Consider the following 19982-nt stretch of genomic DNA (forward strand, 5'->3'; position numbering starts at 1 on the left):
CCACTCGTTTTCATTAATATCAAGATATTTACGTGTTTGGATAGCAATTATCTGTTAAAAGAGACATTTCTCGTTTCAGAATGGTTACAATCCAGTCATTCTGTCTCCGGGAACACGCTGGACTTTTTAATATTATTAATCGAGTTTTATTGTGTATCGTTTCAGGGCCATTATCAATCGCTTGAATGACGTTGTATGAGAACACCTTGAACATTTGCGGACAGATCCAAATTTCCGGAGAAGTGTAAATACCGCGAAAACTTGAACTGATGGACAGTTTTGCGCCTTTAATACAATGTGTTATTAGGTCTTTCCACTTTTCCGTGGAAAGACCTATTGTATTTGTTCTGATTATTATTATTTTTTTTTTTTTTTTTTTTCTTCCGCCTAAATTTTTTCTTGCGTAGTATTGATGTTTCAAAAGATGTCGCTTAGATATTTGGAATATGATATCGTAATGCGTATGCGCTTTTAAAACTGACAACTGCGTAACCAAATACTTTACGTTGTAAGAGTTATCTCCCCAAACATTGTTATTCTTGTGGCCACTACTCCTTCGCAACTGTAAAAGATTACGACAAATTTATTTTACCAAATTGCTCGTTACATCTTAGGGATTAGGATATTCATTTGGACCGAAGCTTTACGGAGACTCCATATGAGAGTTATTCCCCCTTTTTCATTTGATTCAAGTGATATGCATTTCTAACTGGTAAACTATAAGTGATAGAGATCTAGGGTCTTCAGATTTTAAGTCCTTGGTCCCAAAAAATGAAAATGAGGTCAAGGTCAAAGGTCAAGGTCATATTCTAAATTTTGATTTTGGCTTATTTTCACTTCTTTTCAAATACCGTATGACATATTGACAAATAATTTTTCATAAATTGTTAGTTGCAACATGTCCTTACTTGTATATTTTGGTTGAAAGGGTGCGCATACAATAAATGGGAGTTTTGGCCCATCTTACATTTAGAATTACGCGTAAAGTTAAATTACTCATTAACCAAACATATTAAAGACCTAGCTACTTTTGATTTAAGGTCCTTGGTTTATGACCTTGAAGTTGAGGTCAAGGTCATAGGTTATTACGAAGTTCTAGATTTTGACCTTTGCTTTAAATTCATATAAATACATCATAAAGTCATAGGAACCAACATTTTAAACTGATTTTTCATATTTCAATATCAAAATAGATCTTTACTAGTGGAAAGACCTACAATTGTTCTCTGAACAATTGGTTTTTAATTTGTATTTATTTTTATTGTTTATATATTATTTTAGTTATTCATTTGATGTATTAAACTTTTACTACTGCCAGAATTGAAAAAATAAATATTTTTGTGATCAGATATTTTTTTTGTCAAGTCCATGTACGCTTTTAGGGGTGCTATCTTTTAATACTTTGTAAAATATACCCGATTTTGTGATATAAGATGCATCAAGTTGATAAATTTTAGAATGAATATTCAGATGTACAAATTCTATTGTCCCTCATTTCTCACTGCCCACTTTTAAAACTTTCCTACATATGGCCCTTGCTACCTTCGGCCCCCCCTTGTAGAGTAGAATATTATTTCCAGATTCATTTTTGAAGAGGACACCTTGAAATTTTCCACCAGCATATTTTGTTTAAATTTCAGTGTTTAAAGTTTAATTGATCGACTTAATTTCACAATAATATTTATATTTGACTTAGTTTTCCATCATTTGTGGAGAAACACCTACCTTATTCCAGCCATACCTTCATATATTCCTGAACATCAAGTTTACCTGCATCACCAACGGAAAGGTAATGTTCTGCATTTTTCAAATGAAAAAAATCTTCAACTAACAATCCACTCTACAGTATAAAGTGTGGAATAGTTCATAAAATATTCAGGTATAAGAACACGGGAAATTTTTGTTTGGAAAACAGGGTTGTGCCTGTTCCAGAATCACAGAATACAAACACGATTTGATTTTTAATTCCTATTAAGGGGTGCTTCAGAAAATACTATGTCCCAACCAAGGACCACACTAATTTTACACCCCCACCGCCCACAGAAAAAATAATAAATTAGAAGAATACTCTGTTCGCATTTAAAAAATAAAAAACACCAATTAATTATTATTCTTCCCTCGGGATGACATAGTATCTTCTGAAAAAAGATTTCTCCAAAAAGAAGTGGCCGTAAATTTTCAACTGTATTTCTGTATAATTTAATTTTGGATGTAACATGTCTTCTGATTGGCTGATGTCGTTCTGTTAATCAGCCCATAGAAATAATTTACCGACCATGCAAGGGCCTTTTAGCCAGTCAAGGTATTTAAAAACTTCCATTTGGCAGACATAGTTATGTCATGTGACTGATCATCATCAACGTCTTTTCATGATTTACTCTGGTTAAAAATTGAATGACGAATTAAATTATAGGAAATGACTAATATTATTTTCTGCCTTTAAATTACACGTGTTATTTGGTGTGCACCACATTTTTTAATGTTATTTCTTCATAGACAAAAAAAATAAATAACAGTCATTCCTTAAATAAAGGGAGTTGAAGGTTTGACCCTGCCAATTCTGTGTGACTGTTCTCAGTCAGGAGCCTGTACTTTAGCAGTTGTCTTTTGTTGCTGTACATCATATTTGTTTTTCATGCATTATTTGTCATTTCTTGGCTTTTACGCATAGCAGACTATGCGGTTTTGTTTTTTTCTCATTTTTGAAGGCCATACCTTAAGTAGCTAATTTCTGTGTCATATAAATGAAGATAAAATTGAGAATGGAAATGGTGAATGTGTCAAAGAGACACGGAACCGAACATAGAACAGACATAAAAGTTGTTTCATCATGTTCATAGGCATTTATATCATTTTTTTTTTTTTTTATAAATGCCATACAACTTATTTTTTTTTCAAAACAACTTTAGTCTGAGATTGCAATATCAGGACCTGTCCCTCAATTTGGTCTTAATTTTTCTAAAGAAAACAAACAAACACTGTTTTTCTCCGTCATTTGATTACATAATATTATAGCAATTGTGAAAAATTCAACCTTTGAGATACAATTTTTTATTCATATTTTTATATCACAAGTTCACTAAAATTGTATTAATACCAAATTCATTTTATATTTCACTAAAACTGTATTACATGTATCAAGATTATTTCCCATTTCGCTGAAATTGTATTACCAAATTAGTAACACAAAGCTATAAAGCAATATTCATGTACATCAAATGCAAACTTGGATGTCCGATTTAAACAATTCAGTTGTAGTGGCAGTTTTTGGTCCTTTTGTTACTTTTCTCTGTTGGCTGCAACACATAAATACTACTCTGGTTTAGAGAAAGTCTGAAATTAGAAATAAAATAATTACAGAATTGAGTGAATAACATAATACCTCAAGCTATACTGTATAATACATAATATACAAAGTATAGCAGTCTAAAATATTTGGCTTAAAAATGCTATAAATGAAAAAGTTCTTGAAACTGTCACATCGTCATTGGCATCTTAACAATGTGACTTTATATGTATACTCTGGATACCAAACATGAATACTTAAAGTATTTTTACTTTTAGTACGCTTCAGAGTGGTTTCAATATAGACAAAGAGAATATTTTGAGGCTCAGAATGTGACTATCTTGTTTATTTTTTTTGTTGAGAAATTGCATACCCCAAAAAATTAAATTATTGGAATTCAAAATGGTGGCTTTCATAGTTACAGACTGGTAGAACGTGGAATCTAACACCTCAAAATATTTGTCAACGTCAAATAAAAGTATCGTTACAAACTAATTGCATTAGAATGGATTTTAACCAATGAAGAACTGAAATAAATTGAACCACACGTTGATTTTTTTTTTTCATACAATTGATGTCATGATGTAGAAAGGGATACATTGACAAATTACAAAAATATATGACATTAATAACAAATGAAATTATTAAAAGCATCAAGTTGAATAGAAGCCTTGATTCACAGATAATTACCAACCGATGAATCTAAACAAATCACACAGTATAGCAATGTTATTCATATGAATTAAAAATATACCAAATTTCATTAAGTGATTTATACATAGTTCATGAGAAAGATAGGACTGAACAGTGTATATATATGTATGGTAGACAAACATTACTTTCTTGACCTTTAAAAGCCCACCCACAATATGGTATGTGTTTTTCTCATTGTTGAAGGGCAAACAGTTGCCAATATTTGCTTCTTCCCATTTTTTTTATTAGTATATATAACAACTTGTGTACTTTTATCATAAAAATTCCATAAGCTATCACATGTATCTAACATTGCATATTAACCCTTAACCTTCAAGACCTTCCCCCTAAAATATATACTTACAAAATGAATTAAATTAATTTTAGGATGAACTACTGCAACTTTGCAAAAGTGATCATCAGCAGATCCACCAAAGATATAGAGACAATAAACTGGTGGAATACCCAAAAAGATAAAGAAAATAAGAAGGAGAGACTGACAAATAATATCAACATGAAAGATAGATACTACAACTATTCAATTTTTATGGAAAAGTACCCAAAAATGTATTTGAATTTTGATCAATTTAGAAGCAAAACCACAAAACTACAATCATATCTCTCAGACAAGAAATATTGGCAAAATCTTAACAAATCTGGACAGCAGCATTCTTTTCTTGGCCATTTTTCTCTTAAAAATTGGCTTTCACTTAGCTCCAATGAAAGGCTTCAACACCAGCTAGTCGACTGTAGACCTTGTTCAACTGTTCATTTCAACTTTTCAACTCTTCATAAATCCATAGCACCTAATTTTGAAAATGCACACCAGCTTTACGAACAAGGGACAGAAAACATATTAAAGATAACATCACCAAACAGCAATACCACTACCAAGGGAATGAAAGTAATAAAATCAATCGTCAACATCATCCAACCCATAGTAGAGCAACGTTTAGATATGAAATTTCCAAGACCCATTTCAGATTCCATCATGCTGTCCCCACCAGTAACACCAAAGGAATTGCAATCAACAAAAATTAAAGTTATGCAAGAAAGCAGGAAAAAAATCAATGAATCTTTCACCGACGGAGGAAATGACGTTAACAATTTCCTTTCTTCATCAATTTCCTTCCGTGAGCATGACAGGATCCGCCTCGGCAATTTTTTTGAAACCAAAGACAACGCCCAACAGAGAGTAAATAAGAGTCTAGAGAAAGAGAAAACTGGTAAGAGGAAACACAAAAACCACCATGGACAATTTGACTCTTACAGATTTGACAGAACAGAATTTTTAGCCGAGATTAAATCCAAAAATGAAGGGGACACGATCAACTGGACAGCTCTAGCCCGTAAATATCAAATGACCTGCAACGACAAATTTCCTGCAAACGGGGGGCAAATTATACAGGAATATGCTAGAAGCAAAGGAATTAACACCATCAAATTCAAATCAAAAGTTTATAAAAACCAAAGGGCATATTTTAGAAGGGTAAGGAGGGCAAAAAAAGTGGTTATCGTCAGCAGAACAAAGATTTCCCTCCCTACTCCAAGGCAGTCATCCCACTTGAAGAAAGATATAAAGGTAAAGATAGCTTCCGGAGACTTGTATTTAGGGGAAGAAATAGCACCAAAGGACATCATTTCAACTACAATAACAGATGGAAAATTGCAGCAGAAAACAACAGTTATACATGGTAGAAAATTCCCCCTCGTTAGACTGAGAAGAATAGCTTTGCAGGAACAGGTAAGCAGTGGAGTATTACGATATTTTAGTGACCAGGAATATGACAGCTTAACCATGGACCAACTTACATCTCGTTATATCAGGATCGGACAAAAACCACCAGCAGGAACTCTTTCAGATAAAATAGAACATCTAAAACTCACTGAAAGAACAAGAAAAATTAAACTATGGCACGACCACAGCTGCATCTTAAACCATTCCTATGTATGTTTCACCATCTCATGGCTATATGATCCTGCCAACTATTTTACTGACATAGAGTACCAAGAGAAGTATAAAGACCGTAAGCCAATTAATGTTCAAGGTATAGTAGAAAAACCAAAGTTATATATTTTCGGCCAATCAGGTAGCAGCGACGTAGAACAATCCAGTTACACTGCAGTTAGAATTGAAGACCTCCAAATTTTATCGGAACCTATCACAGCAGACAATGGTAATATTAAAATTTTTGATGTGATGTGTGTATTCAGCGGCGACGGTCCAGCAAGACAATTTGAAATCGGACAGCAGAGAGGTGGAAATTATCCCTGTGTATGTGGAGTTCACGCGAATGCTCATGGAAATTTTGTTCTTTGTTATGGCATTTCACCTCTTACACTAGATGAACGAGTCGGTTTAATAAAATCCACACGATGTTTCGAAGAACTGAAAAAGGGAAATTTAAATCCATTCCAAAATTTAAAGAAAGACGACCTCATAGAAGAACTAGAAAGCAGAGATATTGATATTCACAACATGTTACGTCCTGAACTACAAGAAAATCTATCCGCCCTACTTCATGGAATTTGCAGACCACCAGCTCTAATGACAACAAATCCTACTCTTTCAACCCATGATCTGAACTTAAACAACTATGAAATATTTGGCATGGAACCATTACATGATCTTTCCAATTTTATACAGAACATTATAACTGAATTACCATCCCATATAAGCGACAAAAAACTTCAAAAAGAATTAGAGGAATTTTCAAAACACACCATCGGAGATAAAAATCAAATAAAGGGATCCGATGCGCGCCTATACTTAGTAAAATTATCCCATTTTTTAGCTTCTTCACAACAGACTGATCCAAGCATAAGACAGATGATTGACTCGCTTCTTGAAATAACCAACATTTCGTATTCTAAGTACAACACCAGATCTCCAAAACAGATACTAAGGCTATATAATCAAAGCTTTCTTCTCGCGATAAATTGCAGAAACGTTGTCGGAGTCCCGTCTAAAATGACATCAAGGAAATTTTTTGGTAGTCATTTCCACAGTGTATCCATCCATCTTGCAGAAGTTCAAAGAATATTTAATTTAAGGTCCCTCGTAACAGAACAAGAAGAAAGATGTTTTGGAGATCTACGAAGAATTTCAGAAAACACCAGTAACCGTCAACCAAAAACCGTATGCGACAACGCAGTTCTTCGATTCACTTGTCAACAATCCAGCAAGCAGGACAGTATTTACATTCAAGAATCTATCATTCAAAAGCTCGCGAAACAAATTCAGGCCAAACCCAGAACTTTAATTCCTTCAATCATTCTTAATACAAGACCTATTTTATTACAAAGCCATCTGGAGAGGATAAGTGATTACATCTCACCTGGCGAAGGAGTTTGGTGGCATATGGAAGATGGTAACATGATCTTCCATGATGGTCCTGATGATGAACCTTTTCACATCGAAGGTCCAGATATGCACCACTTCCGGTCATCCTCCTATAAAGAAGAACATCAACAACTGAAAGACATCTGGGAAAAGGTTATAGAAAATTATAAAAGAAACATCATCACATTACCACTTCAAAGAATTAAGACGTTTGACAAAGATGGCAAAGTCGTGTATATAACACCAACTGAGACAGGTATGTATAAACTGTTTAAACCAATGTCAACTCCAAAATATTATATTATTGATGATATTTCAAGACTATTCATGAGAAATGCAATGAAAATTTCCCAAGCAACAACATAATTTAGATTATAATATTTTTTGATAAATCGGGTCCAGACATAACTGAATACTCTTGCAAAAATTCGAATTTTTTTGTTATATATACCTTTCTTAACTGATAAACTTTTGTTTTATGGCTGCATCTCTACTAATCAATCAAAAATAACTTTATGATTAAGGATATAAAGAAAACACGTGCTTGTTCATGTTTGGAATTAATTGTGTTCCTTGTTTACAAGCATGTTTAAAATCCAGCTCAGTATAACAATTGTGTACAAAGCAATGTAGAATATTGATTTGCATGTTCTCAATTTGAATTTGCAAATATTTTGCTGCTAGAAGTTTTAAAGACCTTATATTATATATTCATCATCATACATATATTTGGAAATCTAGGTATTTTTTCGAATAATAATTTCATGATTTTTTTGGTGAAAATCTGGTATTTGATACATTTTAATTCTTACTTGTTTGACAATATTTCAAGTTATGAAAGTTATGCCTAAAGTAATAAATGTTAAGTGAAAAATAACTTAAAATTCTTTTTAGATGTTATTATTTAATTCCTTAAAATTGCATCTTAATACTGTATAAACTTACCAGAAACTACTGATGTTTTTTGTAGACTTGCCATCTGAGTCAACAGACAACTACCAGCACAACATACCTGTACAAGGTAAATGATAGATTTGAATGTTTCTCAATACTTAAACAATCATGCTAATATCAGTGATTAATCTTAAGGTAGATAGGGTGTCTTCTTCAATCGTTGATTTCGGAATACCAGAAAACAAGGTCTATATCTTTAATAGAATGTGCAAATTTTGAGAGTAGTTGGTAATTCATGTGTAAGTACTTTTATTTCAATATAGAAAATGACATGTTGTATCATATTTGTGGTTGTATTTTACAAAAAACAGTCAATTTTGTTAAATTATTTTTTTTACTAATTTTGCAAAATAAGGGGAGGCAACTCAAATGCAAGGGCAGATAATTCAGATTAAGGTACTTTAACAATGGAATGTTTTAGGAATTTACCTGTTTTATTAAGTAGCAAGAAAACGGGTCTGGTGACCACATTTTTTTCTTTTTCTTCACTAAAAGCCTACTATTAAAGTTATATTCTCATAGGTTATTTCAAAATTCTATGGCGTAGATTATGATTTATTGCAGAAAATTGGGTTTTCCGTGCATACTCTTTACAAAATCTGTCAATTTTGAACACCATGTAGCGTGAAAATAAGCCCAGTGATCATTCTTTTTATTGTTTTTTTTTACGGACAATTTTTATGAAATCAGAATCTGGAAAAACAAACACAAAAATAGTTCTTTGTATTATAAGTTATAAATGTGTCTTTTTATCTTCTTATTATGATCTGGAAAAAATAAACTTGATCGTTGGTTTTCCTGTTTGAATGGTTTAACACTAGTAATTTTAGGGCCCTTTATAGCTTGTTGTTCAGTGTGAGCCAAGGCTCTGTGCCATACATTAACCTGTAATCATTTACTTTTTAAAATTGTTATTTGTATTTGGATGGAGAGTTGTCTCATTGGCACTCGCACCACATCTTCCTATATCTATTGACCAATTTGTGTACTGTCTTTCATGTCAATTGTATAGCATATATATATATAATTATGTCTATCGCCTTTAGCAAGATCAACAAAATCAATTTTGGACAGAAAAGCTGTTTCTGTTCAGAATGATTAAGCATCATAATTGTAATTCCTTACCTGCATTTTTTTTTCTTTTTTTTCCATAGAATTTCAAGGCAGTAGTGGCACCATAGAACCTGCCAACGAGGATCAACCATCAACTTCGCCGGAAAAGAATTTAGAACAAGGTATATTACTACAAAGGAAATAATGTATTAATATAATATTTATATTCTTAAAAGGTGTGTGTTAACTTCATTGATTGTTTATTGAATATAAATTCAATCACCAATAAAGTTCATTTAGCATATTAAAAACACAGGATTATAAATACCAAAATTATTCAGGTAAGAAAGGTACAGCCTTCAGGTTAATATCCTAATCATAGTTTGCCCTTTTTGTTGACACTTTAGTTAACATTCCTTTCAGAAAATGTTATGTAATGTAATCTGCATAAATTTTATTTCAGTAATCTACATAAATTTTATTTCATCTGAACATTTATCATAGATCCAGATCAAATTCCAGACATAGAAAATGAACTTGAGACCAGGGAGGAGACCAGAGAGGAAACAGAGAGGAGACTGCTTGAGAACAGCAACATTAAACATTTGTACAAATCACATATGAAAGGTAATTAAATACTTCAAATCAAGTAGAGATTCAAATTGATGTGACCATTAAGTAACCTAGAACAAAATTGTATTTTACCACAAAAAAAAATCCAGATTCATACAGACACCCATACCAGGAACATGCCTACCTAATAACAGTGTTGGCATAGCGTACAAAAAAGACTTCTAAAATTCTTCTGCACTTTTTTTTTTTTAATTGATGGACATGATAGATTTATTCCTGCATCATTAACATACATACATTGTTCCTACATGATGCCTTTAATAAACATTTTTTTTTTATATTCTTGTACAAATATATAAACAATAAGCAGCTGTTAATGACATATAATTTTATATGTATATATAAATAAACCAATATTACATGCATGCAAATACTTTTCTACTTTGTTTTGTCATAGAAAAAATAACATTTTGAGATTTGTTGACCAAATTATGTTGAATGAAGTATAGTAACCTGTAGTTTTTTTTATTCTGGGTTGATTTGGTCTCTAGTGTAGAGATATCTCATTGGCAATCATAACACTTCTTTCTATTTATATAACTGCACATCATTCAGATATACAGGACATATATATAAAATATGTTTTAATTTCAGTTTTGAGATGGGTTGAACAACCATACAGCACTGATGCTCATGAAAATCCGATGGTCAAACCTAAAAAATTACCAGGTAGGTTACACAATCATCATTTTCTAATACTTATCAGATATTACAGCTAATTTCCTAATGCATGTAAAGCAAAACTTTGGTTGGCTTGCTTGCTTTGTTTGTATTTGTTTAAACAAGCTTTGTAAACAAGATTGACATCTTTAAACAATATATATAGTCAAAGTTTAACCTGTATATATAATATTTGAATTTAATTGGGTGTTATCCTAATGATTCTACAATATAAAAATAAAGCAAGCAAGATAACTAAAGTCTTGCTCTGCATGCTTTAGGAAATTAGCTGTAATCATATATTGAAGCCAATAATGGCTTTATAATGTTAGATTGCTGTTAATCACACCTTTTTCAAAACAAAACCTTTGATTTCAGCTAAGAAGCCAATATCATGCAAAAGGAAATTATTTGATTCTGAAATTTCCAACCAAGAATTTGGTAAGTAGTAAAGTATTAATAGTATTACCTAAACTTTAATGATAAGTTAATTAGAGCAAAATAAGAAGTAAAATACCATTTCTGAAGAGCTATTTCTTAATCAAATTTGTAACTATAAATACAAAAATTAATCACTGATTAATATAATGCATGTCGATAATTAATATTGTTACCAGTTGTGTGCTTAATTAAAGATTATGATAAGAATGATAGGTATGCAGCATCTCATATTTTAGGGATAAAACATACATTTTCATGTAGCTATTTTTGTAATTTAACTAAATTAAAAGAATAAATAAAGAATACTTGTGAAAAGGGATGTACGTAAAAATTCAGTATAATTTTACTATGATGGTATTTACCTTTTTATGCTTCAGCACCACGTAGAAAGAAGACAACATTCGATCTGGTTGTCCAACTACTCGGCCCATCATCAGATGTGGATGACTGCATTAAGTACAGGGAATTGAAGCTAAAACACCCCGGTCATAAATCCTTCATATCAGCTTTTGATCAATCTTTCTCTAAGCTACAGATCGAGGTCAGCAAAAGGTATTTTGCCCTGAAAGATAAAACAGCAAAAGATGATGGAAAGGAGAACAGGGAGAATCTGTTAGCCGACAAGGAGATTGCTCAAAAGCTGCTTGATCACTGGGGAGTGTACTACTTTTAATGTCCAGTGCACTACATAATAATTCTTAAAATGTTTAAATGTTGCATATAAAATAATTTTACTAAATGCCATACCTACTTAAGTTATAAAATAAAGAGATGTAGTATATTTGCCAATGAAAAGTTTAGCTCAAATTGTCTAAAAGGACATGCATGTAGTTTAAAGCAGCTATTGGTCACCATGAAGCACAAGAAATTCAAGAAAAAACAATTTTCTCAATTCTACTTTATCAAATACTACCTTTATAGCATTTGACTATAATTGTTATTTCTTAAAAACATCTAATGTAGGTGCAAGTTATGTATCATAGCATTTTTAATAGATATAAGTAGATCTATGTGGTTTGAGTGCCAAGGAGACAACTCTCTCATCCAAGTCACAATTTGTTAAAGTATTTATAGGTCAGTGATGTCTTCAACACAGAGCCTTTGCTCACACCAAACTGCAAGCTATAAAGGGTCCAAAAATTTGACATTTGTAAACCAATTTTAATTGTAAAACCAACGGTCTTAAAATAACAAGAAAAACTTAAAATCCACATCAACAAACGACTACAACTTAACATCAGGTTCCTGACTTAGAACAGGGGCAAATACATGTAATGTGTTTAAGTTCAGATAAATTCCATATTTTTTAGCCTCTTGGCAGTTGTTTAACTGCAAGTGGCAAATATCACATGCATATTAGGACTAGAACATATTTATGTTATATGCTTTAATTCATACTAGATAACCACTACATTAATGCACATTTAATAGTGAATTGATCAATCATATAATTATATAATTAGTACTTTAATATGTTAAATGGTGCACTGGATATGTTTTGTATGTGCACCCTTAATGGCTTGGATCATAAGGCTATTTTCATAAAGGCAACATATATATAAGGGGACGGGGTCAGGTTGTTAAGAACATACCCTGGTTACACTTTGAAACAGGGAATTATAACAAACTACTAAAATATGTGTGTTGAATCCTCAGAATAATTCCTACTGCAGATGTACATGATGTATCACGATAAGGGTAGGAAAATTTATACATTATGTAATAGGAGGCAAGGAATAAGGAAATGTGATATAATTGCAAATGACACAACTATTCTTGGTAGATCGACTAGAATGTTATTTCCCATTAATATAAGCATGATAAGAATAAGGTAATGTGATAGGATTGCAAATGACACAATTATTGTTCATAATACATGTATGTATAGTCATAAAATCAGAATAGAATATAATTGTAGATTATTGTTTGGGAGGGCCTTTAACAATGAGCAAAACCTATACCAGGAAGCAAGATTCAATTCAAACCAGTAAATATATTGCCTGATTTGTACAAAACAAATGGTAATTTCAATGGCTGCTCTTCTATGTGAACCTTAATCACAAACTGACCTTCGATAGGTGCATTTACTTAAACCTTGTTGCAACTACCGGTATATTCATTTTCAAAGCCTGCCCCTGTAGTTTTAAATAGACCTTGTGGTTAATATGAAAGGATTTATGAGAGGGAAGTCTTCAATAGACAGACATGGCTGATACTGTATTCATCTTTAGTATTAACTTTTTGAAATTAATATATTTTGTAATTAAGTCCAGAAGACTGCATACCGGTATATGTTAATCTGAAGAACAACCTATCAAGAATATAATATTGAGACTTATAAGTGGAAAAAAATAGGAAACTGAAGTCATTTACATGTTTGATTTCAAAATAGTTTCATTCAAATACAATTTTCAAATATTTTAGGTGTATAATGAGAATATTAATTCAAGTTTGGTTTAATAATAAGCATGGTTGGAAGCTTTTTCCTAAATTCTTTTTTTAAAACCGTGAATACAGCATCAGCCTCATTGCCTGTACTTAAGTTACTGCCACGAGTACAACCAGAGATTCCTATACCAAGCTTCCAATAACATCAGGATGATACCGCTGTCAAGATATGACAATGATTTACTCAATAATCCCAGGGGTGCAGAAATTCTCAGTTCAACCCATAGGACACATTTATGTAACAGGACAAGTATCTTTAAAGAAGTTATAAGACAACATCTGAATTTAAGAGTCCTTCCTTTAACTATCAGATATGACTAGTATACTATCGGTCAGTGTGGGATTCCGCGCTATACCATAATAGGATAAGCTAGGTCATTGATAGGATTCTGAAAGTATTTTGGGTCAGTGTGGGTTTTTCTACGCTATACCCTTATTCAAATTCTTTGCTCAGAAGGAAATTTTGGAAGAGACTCAAAGATCATGAAACACCTAATCAACCATGTATCTTGAATTTAGACAGAGACCCCTGTACAGACTTGCTAGATGAAAGCATAAGCAGACTGGATGGTGTATTAGACTTTAAGTACCAGCAGACACCCCTGGGATACGACAACATAGTTTACCGGATATGACTTTTCTCTTGATTCGACAACAATTAATGAATATGACTTGACTCAATAATGTAAGACAAGTGATTTAACTTCTCATCTAGGATTTCAGTTTAAAGATGTTAATGTTTTGTACACAGTTCTTGTGGGCATTAAAAATTTCTCCTTTTGAAGAGTTAAATTTAAAATATTAATAAATAACGATCCAAAAAATAATAAAATAATTCACAGGACAAGGTATTAAAAAAATAAGGCCCAACAAGAAAATCAGAATGACTGGCATAAATGACTTATATAATTTTTTTTAAAATTGCAAATTATTTAGTCTTTGTGTTTCAAAGAAGCCTGAAGGTGCAATTAAAACAGTGGTTTCAAAGAAGAAGTAATGAAAACAGTGGTTTCAGAGAAGATGTGAATGGCATTTAAGTGTTTACTTGCTGTGTAAAAATTCTCAATGCTTCATTTCATGCCATATTTTGTTTTGCAATATTTCATCAGTCCAAGTCAAGCACCATCAGGAACTTTGAATATTAATTCAAACTGATATTTTTCTCTTCCTGGATATAAAAAGTTTTATAAATAGAGTAAATGATAAATATGAGAGTAAGTCATATTCTTTCTTAATTCAAATATAGGTCAATGTTTAAAAAATATCAATAATGTCTACATGTAACCTTATTCTTCAAATGATGGCAAGCATAAAAACTGCATTTAATTTGTTTAAAAAAACGTAAAAATAACAAGTACATTTTGTAATTGAAATCAGTATTGTTTCTTCAGACTAAAATAATAAAGGTTGGCTTCAAACATGGGAAAGTTTAATACATACATGTAAATAGAAAATTTAACTAATTTTTACACAGCCATTTTGATAAAAGTTAAAAGTATAAAAAAAAATTCTCTTGGACTGAATTTTGCAATGTGGTGGTGGGTGGGGAATGCAGCCAAGATATTTAAAATCTTGCCAGTCACAAGCCTGGAAGGAAGGTAGCTTCGATGGTTATGGAAGTAACCTTCTGAATGCAGAGTGAACCACCATAAGAAGTTGAGCGTTATTTTTCAGAATATATTATAAATTTGTAAATAAAAAGAAGATTTTGTCTATCATCTTCATTATAGTTTACTTTAATATATAAATTTGCTTTGAAAATAAACTGAAACATATATCTAACATATTTATTTTATGATTTGATCGATCTGTGATGCTTGAATATGTTGATTCAGTTTTGTATGTGTTGGAAGTCAATTTCAAAGATTTCATTGGTCAACCTAATAAAAAATGTTCAATAAAATACAAATCCTCCTTAGGCTAGTACGCAAGCTTTAAACAAACTACAAATGCAAGAAACCACAAAAGAGATGAATCCACAGCATATTATAATTTTGTAATTCTTTTGAAATTTCACTTCATGAAAACTCTAAGGCACTAAAATTTCAGATATCCAATGCATGTGTGTACAGAAACAACCTTTACTTTTCATGCTTGTAATAATATTATGAAAATAATTCAAAATAAAATTCAGGAGATTTGGTATAATTGCCAATGAGAAAAACTATCCAAAAGAATCCAAATGACCTTGATTTAATCAATTATAGGTATATATACAACCTTTAACAATGAGCTGAAACCATACTATGTAGTAAGAGGGCTTATATTATCGACAAGTCAAATCAGAATTGTACTCATCCGGATAAAAATGGTAATCAGCGATATTTGTATAATATATACATATAAAATCAGAAGATGTGGCATGCCAAATATCCAGGGGGAAAAAATCAAAGAGAAGTTCACAGTTTAACTAAATGTCACAGTATGGCCTTCAAACTTGAGACAAACCCAAAAGGGGGAATAGGACCTTTACCAGGACTCCAGGATCAGGTGTTTTTAAGCTCCAGATTTACCCAGGACTCCGGGATGCAGGAATTCTTTTTTTTCGAATTACAGGATCAGGGATTTTTATTTTATTCAAATTCGGGACTTCAGGATTTTGTGTTTTTAAGCCCCGAATTTCGGGATCATGAACCCTCCCATGGCCATATCACATATAATATAAATAAGAAAATGTGGTATGATTACATATGAGACAACTGTCCACAAGAGACCAATTTCGCACAGAATATTTTTCCCTCAAAAAGGGGGGGGGGGGGGGGGGAAACCCTTATGAATTTTATTCACCATCTATGGATCCATAGGGGTTCCTTAGTTAACTGTATAATGAATTTATTGCATGCTAGACTGTTTCTGCTGCGTTTTGATAAAAATAAACAATTAAACACAACATTAATAGATGATGTCACCATTAACGTGCCATTAACCCCTATTATGGTCTCAAAGGGGGTCACCACGTGGCGGCTTTAAACCAATCACAATGTGATACATGTAGTTTACCCGCTGTGCGATAAAAGCCTATATTGGAACTTTAATGACCTTATTTAATTTATATTTTTGATAGCTTTCCAATATTTTGACATATTCTCAAGCTGGAATTTGAATAAAAGACTTTTTCAATGACTGCTAGGCACTAGTATGATAAACTTGACAAGTACAGCTGAAAATAAAAAATTGAACCAGCAAGTTTTAAAAATCTTTACTTAAAACATATAAATAAAATGACGGAAAACAGGCCTTTTTGTTATCACTGAACTACACTGCAGTATATACATATTATATATATGTTTAAGGGTCAGCTGAAGGATGCCTCTGGGTGCTACAGGGGATTCTCACTGTATTGAAGACCTATAAGGCTATTGGTGACCTTCTGCTGTTGTCTGTTCTATGGTCGGGTTGGTGTTTCTTTGTAATATTCCTAATTTCAATTCTCAATTTTTACTTCAAACTAGTAGTCAGAAAGATTTTTGGTGCAGAATATATATACCTATTCCAGTAGCACATAATACCAAATATGATATGTGTAAAGGAACCAGGTCTTGCAAGGTTATATGTATATGTATTTTAATTAATACTGTCTGGGTGTCCCACAAAATATATTTTATTAGAGCGGCCATAATTATTTTGACTAAAGTAAGACAATATGTTACTGCCAGATTGCAATGAGACTTGCCTATCAACCAGTGACCAAATGAGGTAAATATTAGTGACCATTGGTCCTAACAAAAAACAAAACCATAACTTGTACCAAGCTATTATACTAAAATAAGGCCTAGTCCAAGTAATTATGACGTCTGGAAAGGCTATTTTAATTTTTATCTTCGCTGCTAGGAAGGTGTCCCAGAAAAAAATTAAAATATCCTTGCCAGACGTCATAATTATTTAAACTAAATGAAATAAGGCCCAGACAAAACAAAACATAAACAAATTCAAACAAAATACTGACAGTCTAATTTATCCACACGACTACAAAAGAACAAATATGATATTCGCATACTGACTTCAGATGCACATACAGAATAAGGTACATGTAGGGTTAGTTAAATATGTTACAAGAAAATGAGGGGGGGGGGGGGGGGTAAATCCTCCTCTTCATCAATTAATTAAATAAATTATGACTTTTGTAGGGCTAATTAAATTCTTATCTATGATATTTTAATAGGCTGATTTTTTTTGTTACTAAATTATAAATTGATCACCAGAAATGATTTATCTGAACTAGGACAAGCAGGTGCTCACAACAAAACAATAACAATTGTTACGAAGCAACCCTGTGACAGTGCCGTAACTATCGGGAATGCAAGTGGTAGTATACGTACAAATTCATTTCATCCGCTCCTCTATCAATTTAAAAATGAAAGTCAATTATACCTTTCTTAATTTCCCCCATCTGAACACGTGTAGCATGTTTGCCAAAGTTAAACTCGTTATTTTCTAACTCTCCACCTTTTCTCATCTACTAAAATGGATGAATTACAAAGTAAACAACTTACATTCATTAATGCTTACATATTTTGTAGCTGTCACTTACTTTTGTCGGTATATTTTCACACATTAGAGAAAATAATTGCTCCGGCAAGGTGCTTCCATTCTGCAAACTTCCAAACATCTAATGACGGCGATTTGGGGACGATCGGCTTCTCATTGGTTGTTACTCGGAAGTAGGCGGGGTGTAATCCCGGCAATAAAAACATCTATTGCAACCATTTATTATATATTTTCATCAAAAAAATGCCGTAATCTTGTTTTAATAATTAAATGACATCATACCAGTATCCCTTTTTTATCCGATTGCCTGCATGCAATTTGTATTTTACAATTTTATCGATGGACGCTGCTCACGGAGTCCGCCATTGATGAATATATAATGAGGTAATTGCGGAGTTACCTACCCCTGACAAAAATTCGACGAAATTGCCTTAAAACATCACTGCGTAACAGCCTTTTTTTGCTGAAATATATTTTATCGCAATAATTTTACTTAAGTTTAATTCATTGATTACACATAATAATACAATTTAAAGCAGAGCGTTTTCTTTCCTGATAGACAAATGATGTTTACTTCAGCTTGAGTGCAAAAAGGTATATCTAAATCGGAAGTAGAATTTGAAGCCGGAAGAACTACATTAATACATACATTCAAGTTATACAAAGAAACAAAGAACTTTACAGGCAAAAATGGTGAGTAAATATTTTCATCGAAGGTTTAACCTATTTAATCTATCAATTTATTACACAAATAATATGCTTATATTTGATTTGATTAATTCATGTCCAGGGCCAAATACTTTGGACTACAAGTTAGACTTGCCCTTTTTTCATAATCTATTGTATGCAGTTCTGACACCATATTTAACATTACATTTATTCCAAGGATGCACGATCTAAATATTTGAATTGTCAAACTATTTTTCTTGCCTTAGGTAAATTCTAATTCTTGTTTCTGTTACATCGCATTAAAAGCCTTTAGACTATTTCTAGCGTCCCTGATCACTTGACCAACTAAGCTTTATAAAAATACTTTTTGTAACTCGAGTTACGCCTCTACTATATATAGCTAGTCAGGGCCAGAATATAGAACGTATATAGAATAGTTTTGTCTTTCGTGAGAGATGACAATTTTCATGCAGTCATATCAATATCAATTAACAAATATTTTTTTTTCAAATATAATTTCTCAGATGATAAACATTGTTACAAAAAAGCTGGAAATCCATTTTTTTTTAATTATTTTAGAATATACTACACCGGACAAACCCGGAGATAAGGGCAATGCTTTTAGGCCCGTCGTGCTGGTAAAAGTCGTACAGGAAATAATCTTCTCGGTGATAAAACAGCATTCAGTGTCGGTAACGGAGGTCGGCCAATTACCATTAAATGCAAATCTCAAACCGGCGAAAGATTTGGCAAACGACTATCAATAATCGACACCCCTGGCATTTGGGGAGAGGAAAACGTGAACAAGGAACTTTTAGATGAAATTAAGAAAGGTCTTCAAATGTCAAATGAAGGTCCACATGTATTTCTTTTCGTCACAGAAATGGGTCGTGCCGTCGATTTCAACAAAATATATTTTCAATATCAGAATTTGTTCGGAGAAAAAATGTTCAAGTTGGCAATTGTCGTCAAATGTGAACATAGATATGTTGTCTTTGACAACAAATGCGAAGGATATGAAATGGAAGGACAGTTAAGAAATCTGATGGAAAAAATAAAGAACTTGATTACATTTAATGAAGGCGAAGTCTACACCGAAGCGATAGCAGAGAATAATCGGCATAGCGTCATTCCTCTCCAGCAAAGAAGTAATTGGAAGTAACCTGCTGGGCTTTTGGCCGGAATGCTTGTAGGATTTGTCGTATTGAAATATCTGTAACATTTCAATGACATGAATGATTCTCTTTGATTATATAAGTAACTACTGGAAACATATTCTTGTACGTTTGAATGTAACGCTGATTTTAAAAGTGG

The 19982-nt window shown here is 32.3% G+C and overlaps 1 long non-coding RNA gene across 1 annotated transcript; it reads right to left on the reverse strand.

Moving 5' to 3' along the window:
• Positions 1-3131: 3131 nt before the first annotated feature.
• On the reverse strand, positions 3132-18374 carry LOC134725024 (uncharacterized). Its single transcript, XR_010108510.1, has 6 exons — positions 18043-18374; positions 11426-11625; positions 9402-9519; positions 8268-8334; positions 7318-7432; positions 3132-3333 (listed from the first exon to the last, which is right to left on the reverse strand). It is a non-coding gene; the product is annotated as an uncharacterized LOC134725024 (long non-coding RNA).
• Positions 18375-19982: the final 1608 nt, after the last annotated feature.

Source organism: Mytilus trossulus, chromosome 7 (genome assembly GCF_036588685.1).
Source record: "Mytilus trossulus isolate FHL-02 chromosome 7, PNRI_Mtr1.1.1.hap1, whole genome shotgun sequence".
NCBI lineage: Eukaryota > Metazoa > Mollusca > Bivalvia > Mytilida > Mytilidae > Mytilus > Mytilus trossulus.